Source organism: Arachis hypogaea, chromosome 20 (genome assembly GCF_003086295.3).
Source record: "Arachis hypogaea cultivar Tifrunner chromosome 20, arahy.Tifrunner.gnm2.J5K5, whole genome shotgun sequence".
Lineage (NCBI taxonomy): Eukaryota > Viridiplantae > Streptophyta > Magnoliopsida > Fabales > Fabaceae > Arachis > Arachis hypogaea.
This window is the reverse complement of record NC_092055.1, coordinates 93,971,556-93,988,282: the sequence shown is the minus strand read 5'-3', so window position 1 is coordinate 93,988,282 and position 16,727 is coordinate 93,971,556.

The window sequence follows — 16,727 nt, the reverse complement described above, 5'->3', positions numbered from 1 at the left end:
CACATGAGCATGTACCCAATTCCCAATATTTATAACAAAAATACAAAACTATCCTTTTATTCACCCAATGTTCCAAGATTTCCCACACTTAAATGACACACACACACACATACTAGCCTAAGCTAATCAAAGATCCAAATTAAAGACTTTTATTATTTTCTGTTTTAAGGCTTGTAATGTGCTAAAATTATGAACAAAGTGGGTTAAGCATAGGCTCAAATTGGCTAACAATGGAAGATAAAAGGTAAGGCCATTTTGGTAAGTGAGCTAAATGAAATGATGGCCTCAATGATATAAATGCATGAATACACAAAATAATGGACATAAAGAATTGAACAAATCAAAGATCACAATCATAGAAAGAGAATAATGCACACAAGAAGGAAAATAAATGGTTATAAGATGTAACCACACCATTAGGCTCAAATCTCACAAGCTTGTGTTCTTAGCCCAAAACCATGTTCCAAGATATATTCTTTCAAGCAGGTTCAACAAAAAATTCTCAAATTAGTAGGTTGCCCTAAAAACAATTTCTTGGAAAAGAAATCATCACCCTAACCAAGTAGTCCTAATAGGAAAGAAGTGGTAAAAATATGTACAAATTCTAACTAGCATGCAACCTAACATGCGATGCAAAAACTATCTAACGAAGAAAATAATAAAAAAAATTTGGTGTTGAAAAGGAAATTGTTACCCATGGAGATCGGTCGAACAACCTCCCCACACTGGAAGATTGCACCGTCCTCGGTGCATGCAAAGGAGAGCAATGTGGATGGGTTGTTACAATTGAGGAGCTTCTTCAAAGGGTTGTGCGGGTGGACTTGTTTGTTGCCCCATCTAAACGCTTTTTCTTTCCCCCTTCTTGGTGGCCAACCTAAAAGGAGAGAAAAAGAAAGAAAATTAAGCCTACAACAAAAATACTAAAGCAAATAGAACATAGGCAGGGGCTAAGGCCAAATAAGGGTAAGGTTCTCACTACATGGTAGCTACAACATGTGAGGGAGAAAATAATATAGGCAAAGGGCATATGAACTAACACTTGTTGTAAGAGTAAAATCAAAGTATGAAGAACATATTGAGCATCAAGATCAAATAAGAAAAAGTGGGTCATGAAAGATAATATGAGGTCATATCAATGCACAAAGACACAAGAGTCATACAAGATGAATAATTGATTTAAAAGTTTCATCACCCAACAAAATCAAACAAGTCAAGAGGCACTAAAATAAAGCAAGAAATTCTCAACGATTGAATAGGAAAATTCAACACCATTATTAAAATAAGAAACTTAAAAAAAAAAGAAAATTACAACAAGCTATAAAATCAAAATTAAAATGCAATGAATGAAAGTAAGCAAATGCAATAAAAGAAAAAGGAAGAAAAGAAATTTTTTTTTAGTATTTTATTTATTTATTTATTTATTTGTTTTTTTTTATTAATTTTTTTTTCAAGAAAGGAAGAAGAAAGGTAGAAAGAAAGAGGAAGAAAAGAAGAAAGAAGAAGAAAGGAGAAAGGAGAAAGGAGAAAAATAGGGTGCAAATCCACGCGTACGCGCGCATGGCGCGCGCGCGTCGATGGCTTTTTTTTTTTTGGAGAGTGACGCGTACGCGCGAGTGGTTTTGTGCCAAAGGCACAATGCGCGCGCAGCGTTCGCACAACTCTCGGGTTTTGGGCTTGGGGGTGGAATTTCTCAATCCACGCGTACGCGTACATGGCGCGTGCGGGCGGATAGGCGAAAATGCTTGATGCATGCGTACGCGCGCAGTGCGCGTACGCGCGGATGTCGCTCTTTTTTTTTAGAAGCATAGAAATAGAATTTGACACTCTCCTAACCTATAAACACTCTAAAGCAACCAAAATTCAAATTTAACAAAAATCTTTAAGTTTTTGAAAAAAATTTCAAAGTCAAAATAAACACAACTTGCACTTCAAGTAACCTACTTTAACAACAATCTAAACTAATCAAAACACACTATAATAACCTATCAATCAAAACAAAATGTATAAGAGTATATTAAAGAAGAAAACTACCTATGATGGCAACTCAAATCACTTATTAAGTATACATACAAGAGAATGGAAAGAGTTTACCATGGTGGGGTGTCTCCCACCTAGCACTTTTATTTATTATCCTTAAGTTGGATTTATGGGGAGCTTCTTATCAAGGAGGCTTGTGCTTGAAGCTATCTTTGAGCATCCACCAATGCTTGAATCTCCAATAAGCTCCATTCTTCAAAGTTAATATCTTCAAGCCTTGATGGAGTTCCGCACAAGCTATGAGCTCCCAAATTTGATTTTTCTTGTGCGATCCGGGATCCCGCACTTTATTTTCACACCCGTCTTGAAGTTGATCATTATTAGTCCATCCGGGTGGCATGACTTTAGAATTCTCATGTAAGCAACCAAACAACTTCCTAGACTCATGCAATTTGGTTCTCCACCAATCATTACTATACAACTTTGAGCATGGAACCATCATGAACTTAGAGTGATGTTTCCAACCACTACACAACTCTCGTCTACTTTTAACTCTACAAAGAGCTCTAAGTTGACCATCATTTTCAATCAAACCATATTCAAGTGAAAAAGTAAAGCTTAGGGATAAGAATTTTACCCACTTGAATATTGTGTAGGATGGTGACTTAGGAAGGGGTGGTCCCAATGATCTTGCAAGCTCCACTCCTTTGTGCTCTTCCTTGACTACCTCCACCTCTTCGTAAGCTTCTTCAATTTCAACCTTTTCCCCTTTATCACTTGGCTTGGTGTTGTCTTCAAGAACTTCGATTTCTTGCCCAATGGGAGGTGATTCAATTTTGAATAGGAATTCATTGATAAATGAATCCATCTCTTGATCAAACTCTTCATATTCTTCAATTTTGATATACACCATGCCAACTTTTTCCTCTTGGTAGCTCTCTTCCAATTAACTCTCTTCTTCATTGCTCACCAAGGGTATGGGAGGTTGTGCACATTCTTCTATAATTTTAACTTCATGTCCAATGGAAAAGGGTTCAATTGTAGATAGAAATTCATCCATGATTGAATTCATCTCTTGGTAAACCTCTTCCAAGTCTCCAACTATGATATGCCTTGGAGGTTGCGCACCCTCATCAACATCAATATCAAGCTTCTTGGAAGAGTACTCCATGATGCTACATTCCCATGGACTTTCAACATCTCCTAGATCTTCAACCTCTTCTTCCTTTTCTTTAATGATCATAGGCTCCTCCAATTGTTCTAACACAAAATGGCCTCCCTCATCACCCACCGGAGTTTCCAATCTCTCCCTCATGCTATGCTCTTCAATTGATTATTCACATGTGGCTATGGAAGTACCTTGAGTATTCAAGCATTGGTAGGCTAAACTATGCATTACCTTGGTCAAGTTAGTCGCAAACTCTAGGGTGTTCCTTTGCATATCCGCTTGTCTTTGAAGTAGCAAGGTGAGAGAATCATCTATTGGGGCTTGGGATGGATAAGAGGGTTCATCATTTTGGAGAGAGGGTTCATAGTAGGAAGGTGGTTCTTCTTGGCAAGGGTATGGAGATGGTGTGCATTGAGGTGGTTCTTGGTGGTAATCTTGATAAGGTTGTGGTGGTTCTAAGGGTTTTTGCTCATAATGGTCATGAGAATATTGTATGGGTGATTGGTCATATGGTGGATATGGGTCATAGGAAGGTGCTTGGTATGGAAAGGCTTGTAAGTATGGTTGAGGTTCATGTTGAGGATGAGAGTCAAAGGCATATAATGGTGGTAATTGATTGTCATAAAAAGATTCACCATAGCCATTGAATTGACATGCATTAGGATGGTGATTATACCTATAAGTATCCGGAGGTTGTTGCCAATAGGAGTGATCAATTCCTTGAGGCTCCTCCCATCTTTGTTGGTTCCATCCATAATGAGTGTCATCATTAAAGTTCACATTTCCTACAACACAATTAGGACCAAACTCATAGCCAAAGTGAGAATTCATAGTGGAAAAACAAAATAAAACTAACAAAAAACTAGAAGCAAGCAAAATACAAACCAATTCACAATATTAACATATATACAATAACCAATAACATAACACCATTTCAACTCCCCGGCAACGGCGCTATTTTGATGAGAGGACTTTTGTGTGGTTTAGAATTCACAAATGAATTCTCGTTGCAAGTATAGTTTCTAAACCAACAATAATCCTTTCATACAAAAATTTGTTTGTCACAAGTACAAACCCCTAAAATCTATAAACCGAAGTATTTAAACCTCGGGTCGTTCTCCCTAGGAATTACAATGAAGTGTCTTGTTATTGGTTATGAGGTATTTTGGGGGTTTTTGGATAAGAAACGTGAAAAGTAAATGGAAATGAAATTCAAATAACAAAAAGGCCTTGGCAAGGTTTGGTGATCAAGGATCTCTATCCTAATCACTAACCACAACATGAGAATTGGTAAGGATCAACCCCATTAAGTCATCCTCTAACTAATAAAAGAAAGTCAAATGAGCTATGTCAATCCAAGTCCATAAGTCCTAGTTCTACACCAAATCAATTAGTGAGATCTAGAGTTAATGGTTCCCAATCGTCAATCACTTGGACATTAGTAACTCAAGAGTTCCTAAGTTACCTTCCAAGCCAAGAGCACTAAAATCTACTCTAAAATCCTTCCAAGCATTTTATCAAACACTTGGAAGGCATAAAAGGAAAGTATAGTAAAATTGCAAGGAGAGTAAATCTACACTACTCAAATGCAAGGAATTGAACAACAACAATTCAATTGAACAATAAAAGGAACATGAAAACATAAATTGCATTAAAAGGAAATGGAAAGAACAAAAGTGCATTAACATAAAAGTAGAGAATTGCAAGAATTAAAGAGAGATCTAACTACAAAAGCAAGAGGTTAACAAGAGGAAATCAAAACAATTATGAAACAACAAAGAACTTACCAATTGCATTGAAGAAGAAATGTAGATCTACAAAAGAAAGTTTATAGGCTACAACTAACAATGCAAAGGAATTACAAGAGAAGAAGAATGCTACAATTACAAGAGAACAATTAAGGATGAAAGAGGAAAATTAAGAGATAAGAAGAAGTAGTAGATCTAGATCTAAACCTAATCCTAATTCTAATCCTAGAGAGAAGTGAGAGCTTTTCTCTCTAAAACTAACTTTCCCTCCAAAAATTAAACTAAACTAAACTAATGTGTGAAAAGTCTGTTAATTCCCTTTCAATCCTTGACTTAAATAGCATCAGTAATGAGTTGGATTGGGCTCACAAGGCTTTAGAATTCGCTGGCCACAAGTTGCATTAAGTAAATTATGTGGCACCATCAGTGCATACGCGTACTGTGCGCGTGCGCACCCATATCCGCAATGTAACTATAGAAATCTTATATCATTTCGAAGCCCCAGATGTTAGCTTTCCAACGCAACTGGAACCGTGTCATTTGGACCTCTGTAGCTTAAGTTATGGCTGATTAAGTGCGAAGAGGTCGGCTTGACAGCTTTTGCGATTCCTTCATTTCTTCATGAGTTCTCCATTTTTACATGCTTTTCCTTCATTCCCTTGATCCAATATTTGCCTCCTAAATCTGAAATCACTTAACAAATATATCAAGGCATCTAATGGAATCAAGGTGAATTAAATTTAGCTATTTTGAGTCCTAAAAGCATGTTTTCACTCTTAAGCACAATTAAAGGAGAAGTTATAAAACCATGCTATTTCATTGAATAAATATGAGAAAAGGTTATCAAAATGCTCTAAATTCATCACAAGATAAACCCTATAAATGGGGTTTATCAATCATCCTCCTTCACCCTTATCTGATGGTAACAGGATCTTAAATCAATTTTTGAAAATACCCTAACTCCTTACAACTGATCCATTAAGTCATCTATCCTATTGATGACATGTCACCATGTCATGTTTTTCTATGCTTTTTCATTTGTTTTCAATAGATTTTATGCACTTTCTTGAGCCATAAGCAAGCCAATTGGGTAGATTTTCATGTTTCCTTTGATTTAATCAACCATGTATGAATTCATGCTATTTCATGAGGTTTTATGCTATAATTGTCATATATTATGAAAGAATGAATATCTCATGATTTTGAGCATAGCTTTGATGTGTTTGGTTGATTAATGATAGGTGAAGAAAGCTTGGAGAAAGGTTGAAGCAAGAAGGAATGGCTAGGAGGAAGAGAGGATAAAAAGTTTGAGCAAAAGTTTGCCTCAAACTTTAGCTCAAACTTTTGGATTAATTGAAAATGAACCAGGAAGCAAAAAGCTGGAGCAAAAGTTAGCCCCTAACTTTTTGGCTAACTTTTGGCATGAAAAACACTCCCTGGATGCACCAAAGGTTTGCGCCAACGTTAGCCCCTAACTTTTTGGCTAACGTTGGCGCCTGAAAAACTCTCCCTGGGCTAGCAAAAGTTTGCGCCAACGTTAGCCCCTAACTTTTTGGCTAACGTTGGCGCCATGAGTGTGCAAGGGGTATACTTCCAACAAGAATAACTTGAGCTACAGAGCTCCAAATGAGATGATTCAAAAAGCAATGGAAAGTAGGAATTAAGAGCTTTCCAAGCATATATGGCACTGCATGGTGGACACTAAAATTGAGGGAGAAAATTGCCCCGCAATGAGCATAAATGAACATGGTGGCAACCGGCAGTGAGGCCAACTGACCTCTGCACTTTCGACGGAGTATAACTCGAGCTGTAGAGCTCCAAATGATGTGATCCCAATGGCATTGGAAAGTAGACATCCAGGGCTTTCCAAAAATGTATAATAGTATGGGGTGGACAATACGTTTGAGCCTCCAAAACTGACGTTTTCGACCACGTTTGAGGCAAACTTTACCTCAAACGTTGGGCACCAAAGCCAGCGACCCTGTCCTCTTCAAAGGAGCATAACTTGAGTTGTAGATGTCCAATTGAGGTGATTCCAATTGGGTTTGAAAGCCGACATTTAGAGCTTTCCAACCATATATAATAGTCTATAGTGGGCATAAAATTGGCAACGTTGACAAGAGGACAAAGTAGCGCCACATACATGCACTAGGAGAGGCCAACGTTGGAGCAAAAGTTAGACCCCTAACTTTTGCCCCAACGTTGGTATCAGCAAGGAAGGGTGCTGATGTGAAAAGTTGGAGCAAAAGTTAGACCCTAACTTTTACTCCAACTTTTACTCAAGCTTTCATGATTCCAAACCCGGTTCAATTCGGTTCTTCTCCAAACTCCAAGAGCAATCAACCAAGGCCTCTATCAACCCAATTCCATCAAGAGCAAGGGCCCAATTGACACCACTCAAAGGCACAAGAGATAGTTAGAATAGAAATTTAATTTTAATTGTAATTGGTTTTCATTTTGTAAAAATGCCTATATAAGGCATCATTCTCATTTTAGAAAGTAAGCCCGAATAGAGAGAAGGGAGGGTGACTCCACTAGAGAGCTCTCTCTCTCTGAATTTTCATTTTCTATTTTGAATCTTGAATTGAGATTGGAAGGAATTCTGTTTTCATTCTTTATTTGCAACTTCTCTTTACTTCTTCTGCAAATTGTTTACTGTTGGATCAAGGAAGGAATTGAGATCTAGACTTGGTCTCTAGTCTCATCCAACCCCTGAGATCTTCAACTTTCATTTAGATTTTGCAATTGAGCTGCATTTCATTTTCTGTTCAGTTTACATTAAGCCTGCTGCAAATCTCATTTACTTTCCTGCACGTGTGTTCCTCTGCATTTTACATTTGAGCCACTGTGATCTGAATTTACTTTTCATGAAATTTTAAATTTCCTTGCAATTGTTCTAAGCCTTGATTTACTGCTTTCATTTAATTTCCCTGCACCCAGTCCCCTTTACTTTCATGCAATTTATATTTCTTGCAATTTAAGTTTCAGCTATTTTACTTTCTTGCTCTTTAAGTTTCAATGCAATTTACTTTCTGCACTTTAATTTTCCTTGTCATTTACTTTCTGCTGCATCAATTATCACTCAAATGTTAGCTTGACTAAACTAATCACCCACTAAAGTTGCTTGATCCATCAATCCCTGTGGGATCGACCTCACTCCCGTGAGTTTTATTACTTGATACGACCCGGTGCACTTGCCGGTTAGTTTTGGGTGTTTTGGAGAAATTCGTTTTTTCACAAAAATATCCCATCAAGTTTTTGGCGCCGTTGCCGGGGATTGATTTAGATCAACAATGATTAAGTGGGTGAGAAGTCTAGATTAAGCATTTTCTTTATTTTTGTTCTCTGTTCTAAGTTGAAACCAAGGTGTTTGAGTTATTGCCTCACTAAGAAATTCTTTCTCTATGACATGAATTTCAAATTTTATTGATGTTTACAAAATACAAATGGAGTTCAACTCATCTTATGGTCAAACAAAATTTTATGGGATATCACCCACCATCACCAATCTCTAATGGTGGTTGGGAATATCACCAAGAAACTTCAAATTCTGGGTACTCCAATTCATGGAGCTATGCTTCAGAACCACAAGATGAGAAAGAAAATCATATGGGATATTTCCCTCCACCACAAAATGATGCAAGTCATGATTCTAATGGTGGCTGGGAAGGGAATTCTAATGCTCCATATGATATTCATCCGAAGATATCATCACTTGACCACGCTTCAACAGAAAGCCTCTGTCAAAACTCACCACCCACACAAACTTCCATGAACCAAAGTCTCTCAAAGATTGAGTCCATGATCAAAAGATTTACGGAGGAGGAAGAGAAATACCATAAAGAACTAGAAAACTCCCTCAAAAACATGGAAGTGATGGTAGGCCAATTGTTGAATGCAAGGAAGGAGAAAATGGAAAAACAAGAATGCAAGGTCCCTGTGTCAAGTGAAATTACAAAAAAAGAAGAGGTGGTGAAAGTAGTGGAACCTGAAACTGCTCTTGAGGTGATAAAGGAACATGAACATTCACAACCCTCACAAACTTCCCTTGAATCTGTGATCGAAAAATATGAAGAGGAGATGAAGAAATGTTGGGAAGATCAACAAACCTCCTCAATGAAAAAGCTATTAAAACAAATGTTGAGTGTAAAAGAGGAAGTGGAGGAGCAAGAAAGTGAGGAAGTCATTCCAAACTCAAGTGAGGCAGAGAAGTACATGAAGGAGGAGTTCATGGAACCATCAGTTCAAAAGGCTCTGGATGAATACAAAACTCCAATAATCACACAGCAACCAAGTCTTGAATCCAAAGAAGTGAAGGCAACTAACAAAAGCACCAAGAAGAGGATTGTGACCAAACTACCAAGGACAACATTCAAGAGGAGGTCAACCACAAGCAATCCAACCCCTGGACCAATAGCAAGCAAGATCAATCAAGCCAATTTCACAAGGAAGCTTGCTGAGGAGAGACCAAGACAGGGGGCACTAGCTGAAACTTCTCCTCCTTTGAAGTCATTTCTCTTAACAAATTGGAAGAAAAGGAAGAAAGTAAAGAACAGGTAGACAGTAGGTACATTTCTTCTCCTTGCTTTGTTTAAATTTCAATAAATTGGCATATGATCACATTCTAAGTTTGGTGTTGCCTTGCAACAAATTGTTTTCAATCCCGTTTGGATGATTGCATCAATTCTACATGAAGTGTCACGCTAAGATTCTAAGTTTGGTGTGCCACTTAATTTTCTATGCAATGAATCCAGCAACATCACTTGTCTGCATAATCATATTGCCTTTTACAGTGTTATTTTTCTTCTTAGTTGGATAATTTTTGTTTTCTCTTTGTTTCATTTATTTACTTATTTTTAATGCTTTCCTTCATTAACTGTTTTCGTTCATACATCACCAAGACATCCTTATTCATAACAGATTCTTCATTTGGTGATTGTATTTAACATATAACAGTTTCTTTTGTTTAGTTTTAGTTCAAATAAATTGACATAGGATTGCATTCTAAGTTTGGTGTTGCTATGCAACACAATTTGCTTCAAATCTTTACTGGATACTTGCATTGATTCCAAGTGAAAGTGTCACACTAAGTTTGGTGTGCCACTTATTCTTTATGCAAAGTATTATGCTCACCTTCTTAAGCTTGCAATCACAATGTCTCTGTCTCTTGTGCCTTGATTATTATCTTTAATTTTGCTTGCTTGAAACACATGTACTACTAACATTTCTTGTGTAAGACATTCATGATCCATCTTAGCCCCATAGCCACGGTTCTAATAGTTGCTTGAGGATGAGCAAGCATTCTGAGTTTGGTATGGGAAGGAGGAGAATGAGAGGAAAATGACAACAATAGAGAAGATGAACTACAAGGTTGTAAAGTTCCTTTTCCTCTCATTTGTTTCAAGCACTATAAACTGCATGATTGTCTTTACCTTCTCTGTATGCATGTGTGTATGAAAAAGCATAACTTGAATTTTGATTTGCAACATGGTGCTGTGTCATTATGATTACCAACTTGAGTTTTGTGAATTCAAAAGCAACAAAGTATCATGATCATAAACAAACAAGGCATTAAAGAAGATTTTAGCATGTGCATAAAAGTATTGGAAAGCTAGTATGATTAATTGTTGCTCAATTACATTGGATTTTATTTAATTGAAGTTTTCATCTAGTACATTTTTTGAAAATCATGAAAACCTTGAAAGAAAAAGCAAAAAAGAGCAAGAAAAGAAAAAGGGAAAGAATGAGAAAGCTGAAGGCTCTGAGTACCAATGGTAATTTATTTGTTAAGTGCTTGTGGTGTTTATGTATCAAGCCAAATGCTTGAAAACAAAACACTTAGAAGTCAAGGTTAGGCTCAAAGTGCAAAAGCACTCCCTCAAAGCTCAAGGCTCTGAGCATCAATGATTAGAGAGTCAAGAAAAGAAAAGAAAAATGAGCTTAATGAAGTCCTCTAATCAAATGCTTGTGGTGCTTATGTATCAAGTGGTAATACTTGAAAACAAAGCATTTAGAAGTCGTAGCTTTGTTATCAACTCATGGGGCAAAGCACCCAAAAGGAGAAGCTAATAAGAAAATCAAAAGCTTGTTTCAAGGAAGAAATATAAGAAAAAGATTTCATAAATTGAGCTAGATGGAAGCATCAATCATTTACATTTCTTCTGTGATTGTAGCATGCTTAGAAAACTAGCTTACCATGAACATTGAGTTGCTATTCTTCTTGCCTTGGATTGTCAATCTTTATTGCATGATTCTTTTCTTGCTTGGGGACAAGCAAGGTTTAAGTTTGGTGTTGTGATGACATGTCACCATGTCATGTTTTTCTATGCTTTTTCATTTGTTTTCAATAGATTTTATGCACTTTCTTGAGCCATAAGCAAGCCAATTGGATAGATTTTCATGTTTCCTTTGATTTAATCAACCATGTATGAATTCATGCTATTTCATGAGGTTTTATGCTATAATTGTCACATATTATGAAAGAATGAATATCTCATGATTTTGAGCATAGCTTTGATGTGTTTGGTTGATTAATGATAGGTGAAGAAAGCTTGGAGAAAGGTTGAAGCAAGAAGGAATGGCTAGGAGGAAGAGAGGATAAAAAGTTTGAGCAAAAGTTTGCCTCAAACTTTAGCTCAAACTTTTGGATTAATTGAAAATGAACCAGGAAGCAAAAAGCTGGAGCAAAAGTTAGCCCCTAACTTTTTGGCTAACTTTTGGCATGAAAAACACTCCCTGGATGCACCAAAAGTTTGCGCCAACGTTAGCCCCTAACTTTTTGGCTAACGTTGGCGCCTGAAAAACTCTCCCTGGGCTAGCAAAAGTTTGCGCCAACGTTAGCCCCTAACTTTTTGGCTAACGTTGGCGCCATGAGTGTGCAAGGGGTATACTTCCAACAAGAATAACTTGAGCTACAGAGCTCTAAATGAGGTGATTCAAAAAGCAATGGAAAGTAGGAATTAAGAGCTTTCCAAGCATATATGGCACTGCATGGTGGACACTAAAATTGAGGGAGAAAACTGCCCCGCAATGAGCATAAATGAACATGGTGGCAACTGGCAGTGAGGCCAACTGACCTCTGCATCTTCGACGGAGTATAACTCGAGCTGTAGAGCTCCAAATGATGTGATCCCAACGGCATTGGAAAGTAGACATCCAGGGCTTTCCAACAATATATAATAGTATGGGGTGGACAATACGTTTGAGCCTCCAAAACTGACGTTTTCGACCACGTTTGAGGCAAACTTTACCTCAAACGTTGGGCACCAAAGCCAGCGACCCTGTCCTCTTAAAAGGAGCATAACTTGAGTTGTAGATGTCCAATTGAGGTGATTCCAATTGGGTTAGAAAGCTGACATTCAGAGCTTTCCAACCATATATAATAGTTTATAGTGAGCATAAAATTGGCAACGTTGACAAGAGGACAAAGTAGCGCCACATACATGCACTAGGGGAGGCCAACGTTGGAGCAAAAGTTAGACCCCTAACTTTTGCCCCAACGTTGGTATCAGCAAGGAAGGGTGCTGATGTGAAAAGTTGGAGAAAAAGTTAGACCCTAACTTTTACTCCAACTTTTACTCAAGCTTTCATGATTTCAAACCCGGTTCAATTCGGTTCTTCTCCAAACTCCAAGAGCAATCAACCAAGGCCTCTATCAACCCAATTCCATCAAGAGCAAGGGCCCAATTGACACCACTCAAAGGCACAAGAGATAGTTAGAATAGAAATTTAATTTTAATTGTAATTGGTTTTCATTTTGTAAAAATGCCTATATAAGGCATCATTCTCATTTTAGAAAGTAAGCCCGAATAGAGAGAAGGGAGGGTGACTCCACTAGAGAGCTCTCTCTCTCTGAATTTTCATTTTCTGTTTTGAATCTTGAATTGAGATTGGAAGGAATTCTGTTTTCATTCTCTATTTGCAACTTCTCTTTACTTCTTCTGCAAATTGTTTACTGTTGGATCAAGGAAGGAATTGAGATCTAGACTTGGTCTCTAGTCTCATCCAACCCCTGAGATCTTCAACTTTCATTTAGATTTTGCAATTGAGCTGCATTTCATTTTCTGTTAGGTTTACATTAAGCCTGCTGCAAATCTCATTTACTTTCCTGCACGTGTGTTCCTCTGCATTTTACATTTGAGCCACTGTGATCTGAATTTACTTTTCATGAAATTTTAAATTTCCTTGCAATTGTTCTAAGCCTTGATTTACTGCTTTCATTTAATTTCCCTGCACCCAGTCCCCTTTACTTTCATGCAATTTATATTTCTTGCAATTTAAGTTTCAGCTATTTTACTTTCTTGCTCTTTAAGTTTCAATGCAATTTACTTTCTGCACTTTAATTTTCCTTGTCATTTACTTTCTGCTGCATCAATTATCACTCAAATGTTAGCTTGACTAAACTAATCACCCACTAAAGTTGCTTGATCCATCAATCCCTGTGGGATCGACCTCACTCCCGTGAGTTTTATTACTTGATACGACCCGGTGCACTTGCCGGTTAGTTTTGGGTGTTTTGGATAAATTCGTTTTTCCACAAAAATATCCCATCACCTATGCAACGGATACTTGTTCTTCATAGTCATTTTGTTTAACTGCCGATAATCCACGCAAAGTCGCATTTCCCCATCTTTCTTCTTTACCAATAAAACCGTCGCTCCCCATAGAGATACACTCAGTCGAATGAACCTCTTGTTCAGAAGCTCTTCCAACTGAGTCTTTAATTCTCCCAGCTCTATCGGAGCCATTCGGTACGGTGCAATCGACACTAGTCTGGCTCCTGGCACCAAGTCAATCACAAATTCAATTTCCCTTTGAGACAGAAATTCGGGAATATCTTCAGGAAATACTTCGGGAAAGTCTCTAACTACCGGAATTTAATCTAATCTCCATTCATCACCTAACGCATTCGCAACCAACAATATATAACCCTGATACTCTTCTCCACTACAATTCACCAACACAGATTTCAGGTAATAACCATCAGCTACCACTGCTCCACATTCCCATTTCGGCAAAAACCGAATTGATCGCTCAAAGCAATCCAACAAAACCCAATTCTTTGATAACCAATCAAACCCCAAAATCATCTCCAACCCAACCATTGGCAAACAAATCAAATCATGAACAAACTCTCTATCCTCAAGCTTGAAAGATACTTGCCTACAACCTAACTTTGTCAAAATCGTCTGAAATGGGGTATTCACATGCAAGTCGAAAGCTAATTCTGACATTTTCAACCCTAGTTCTTCAACCTTATCAAATGCAATGAAAGAATGCTAACCTCCAGTATAATACAATGCAACCAACATTTTATCACCAAATAAACATATACCTCTCATCAAAGGATCCGCCTTAGCAACATCATTGGCATTCACAGCAAACACTCTTCCTTAATGTTGGTTCTGACCCGCATTCGAGTTCCTCCCATGAGTACAATCCCTTGCCATGTGACCAGGCAATCCACAATTGAAACAAACACCTATACCCAAATTGCACGAGTCATTCGGATGAAAACATCCACAACGATCACAAGTTAAATCCGGAGATGTCTTACTGTAATTATCTCTTTCTCTCGCTAGGTGATACTGATCAAAAGTGGGTCTTCTAATGTTGCCTTGACCTTGAAGGACATGTCATCCCCCCTTGAAGTTCGGACCTCTCGGCTGAAAGTACTTGCCTCGGCCTCTAGCATTGTTTCCTCCTGGTTATCTCTCACCAATGTCACCTTCTTAGCACAATCCTCTACCGCCTTTGCTTTGTTCACAAGCTCAGAAAATACCCAAATCTCCAAAGGTGCCACAGCAGTAATAATGGTATCCCTCAAACCTCCTTGATATTTTATACATTTTTAACTCTCATAGGACTCCAGGGCACCTTGGCACACCCTAGAGAAGCTACAGAATTCCTCGAACTGACTAGTGTAATCGGCCACAGATAACGAGCCTTGCTTTAGATGCATAAGCTCTAACTCCTTAGCTTCTCTCGTTGATTTTGGGAAATACTTCCTATAGAACGCCGTTTGAAACACGTCCCAAGGAATCTCTGCATTCGAAAGTCGCAGCAATTAGCACTCTCCTTGCCACTAATGTTGTGCCTCTCCTAACAGTTGATAGGCTACAAACTCTATATATTGGTTAGCCGGGACATGCTGAGCCTGTAGTGCGCGCTCCATAGCTCGAAACCAATTGTCCGCTTCAGTGGAGTTGGTCAAACCCCTAAAAGTTAGTGGATGAACCTTGAGAAATGAAACTAAGGTCATCGGAGCACCTCCCAAGTCATTACCATCTCCTTTCCTATTTCCGTTCCCGTTTCTATTACTGTTCCCAGCCAGTTGACCCATCCTTTTCATGGCTTGCATGGTCGCAGCAGCGTTAGCTTGCATAGTATTTTCCAGATTAGTCATAGTCGCCATGAACTCGGCATGGTTGTCAGCCGGTTGGTCATTCTCAGTTCCTTCCCGTGTACGAGTACGACCTCGTCCATGAGTAGCCATCAGGGTTCCTGTCTACACCAAACATTTGATATCAAGGTGATCAGTCTCAATATCAAAAGCCTAGTGCTTCAATTATCCCAAAAAGGCACTCACAAATAAGCATCCTATGCATATATCAAATAGATAACCTAAATAGCATGAAAGAAAAAGACACAGAGTATGCAATGAAGCACAATCTGTCCATCCCTCAGGCTCACGAGGATGAACCGCTCTGATACCACTAAATGTAACACCCTAATTACCCTAAGCCTTACCTCATGCCGTAAAACAAAGGTTAATTAAAGGTCACGACATATAGAAGGAGATAATTGTTCTAGAAGCCCGATGAAAAAATATTTAACTTGTTGGAGATGACGCGTCCGGCTTGTAGGTGGAGGTCGATCTCGGACGAGATCTTCTGTGCTGGTCGGAGATGACGTGTTCGGCTTGTAGGTGGAGGCCGGAGCTGTCTCGTCTGACTTGTTGGACTGGCAATGCTATCGATCCTTTGTCACCGGAGGGTGGTGATACCTGCAAGGGACTTCGATGCTTAAGTTAGCAAGGTATTAAGCAGGTTTTTAGTAGAATTAGAGTATGAGTTATACCTGGGTGCTCCAGTATATTTATAATGTTGTAGAGTGATCTCTCCTGGAGATAAGATAGTTATCTTATCTTATCTTTGAGTGGAGTTATCTTATCTTTACAGGGAACCACCCTTTACCTTTCTAGGCTTGGACGGCCTTTGGACTTGGGTTGCGTTCCTCTATTTGGGCCCTTTTTGAGCTTCTCCTGGTGATTTGGCCAACCTCTTTTTAGAAGAGGTCGGGTAGTCCTGACTTGAAGAGGTTGGTCAAATTGTTGCCCATCAGCCCGGGTTGTACAGCTCGACCCAGGGTATGAACAGTGCCCCTGCTCAAGCGTGGTCTTTTGAGGTCGAGTCCTTCTTTGGAAAAAGCCGAGCTTGAGCACCGTCGATCTCTTTTTGTAGAGCTTCCCCTTTTGATTGTGAAGCGTTTTACTTTTTTAGTTTTGAAAACATGCGTTTCTTGCTTCGAGAACGTGCAAGGGTTTTTAATAACCCATTAACTCCTTTTTTTTTTGCCGTTTCTTCCCTCTTTCTATTTTGAATTTGCAAAAAGATTTTTGCTTTCCGCTTTCTCTCTTCTGCTTCCTGAAACTCCATTTTTTGCCCTTCTATTTTCTGGTTTGCCTGGGACTCTTCGTTTTTTACGTTTTCGCGCTTCTCCCTGCGGCGCCGTTAGTGACTGTTTTGGTGCTTTTGTTCTTTCGAAGGGTGATCTTTGGCATCGTTGTTGCTTCAACCTCTCAATGTTCATCGTCTCCTCCTCTTTTTAGGTTG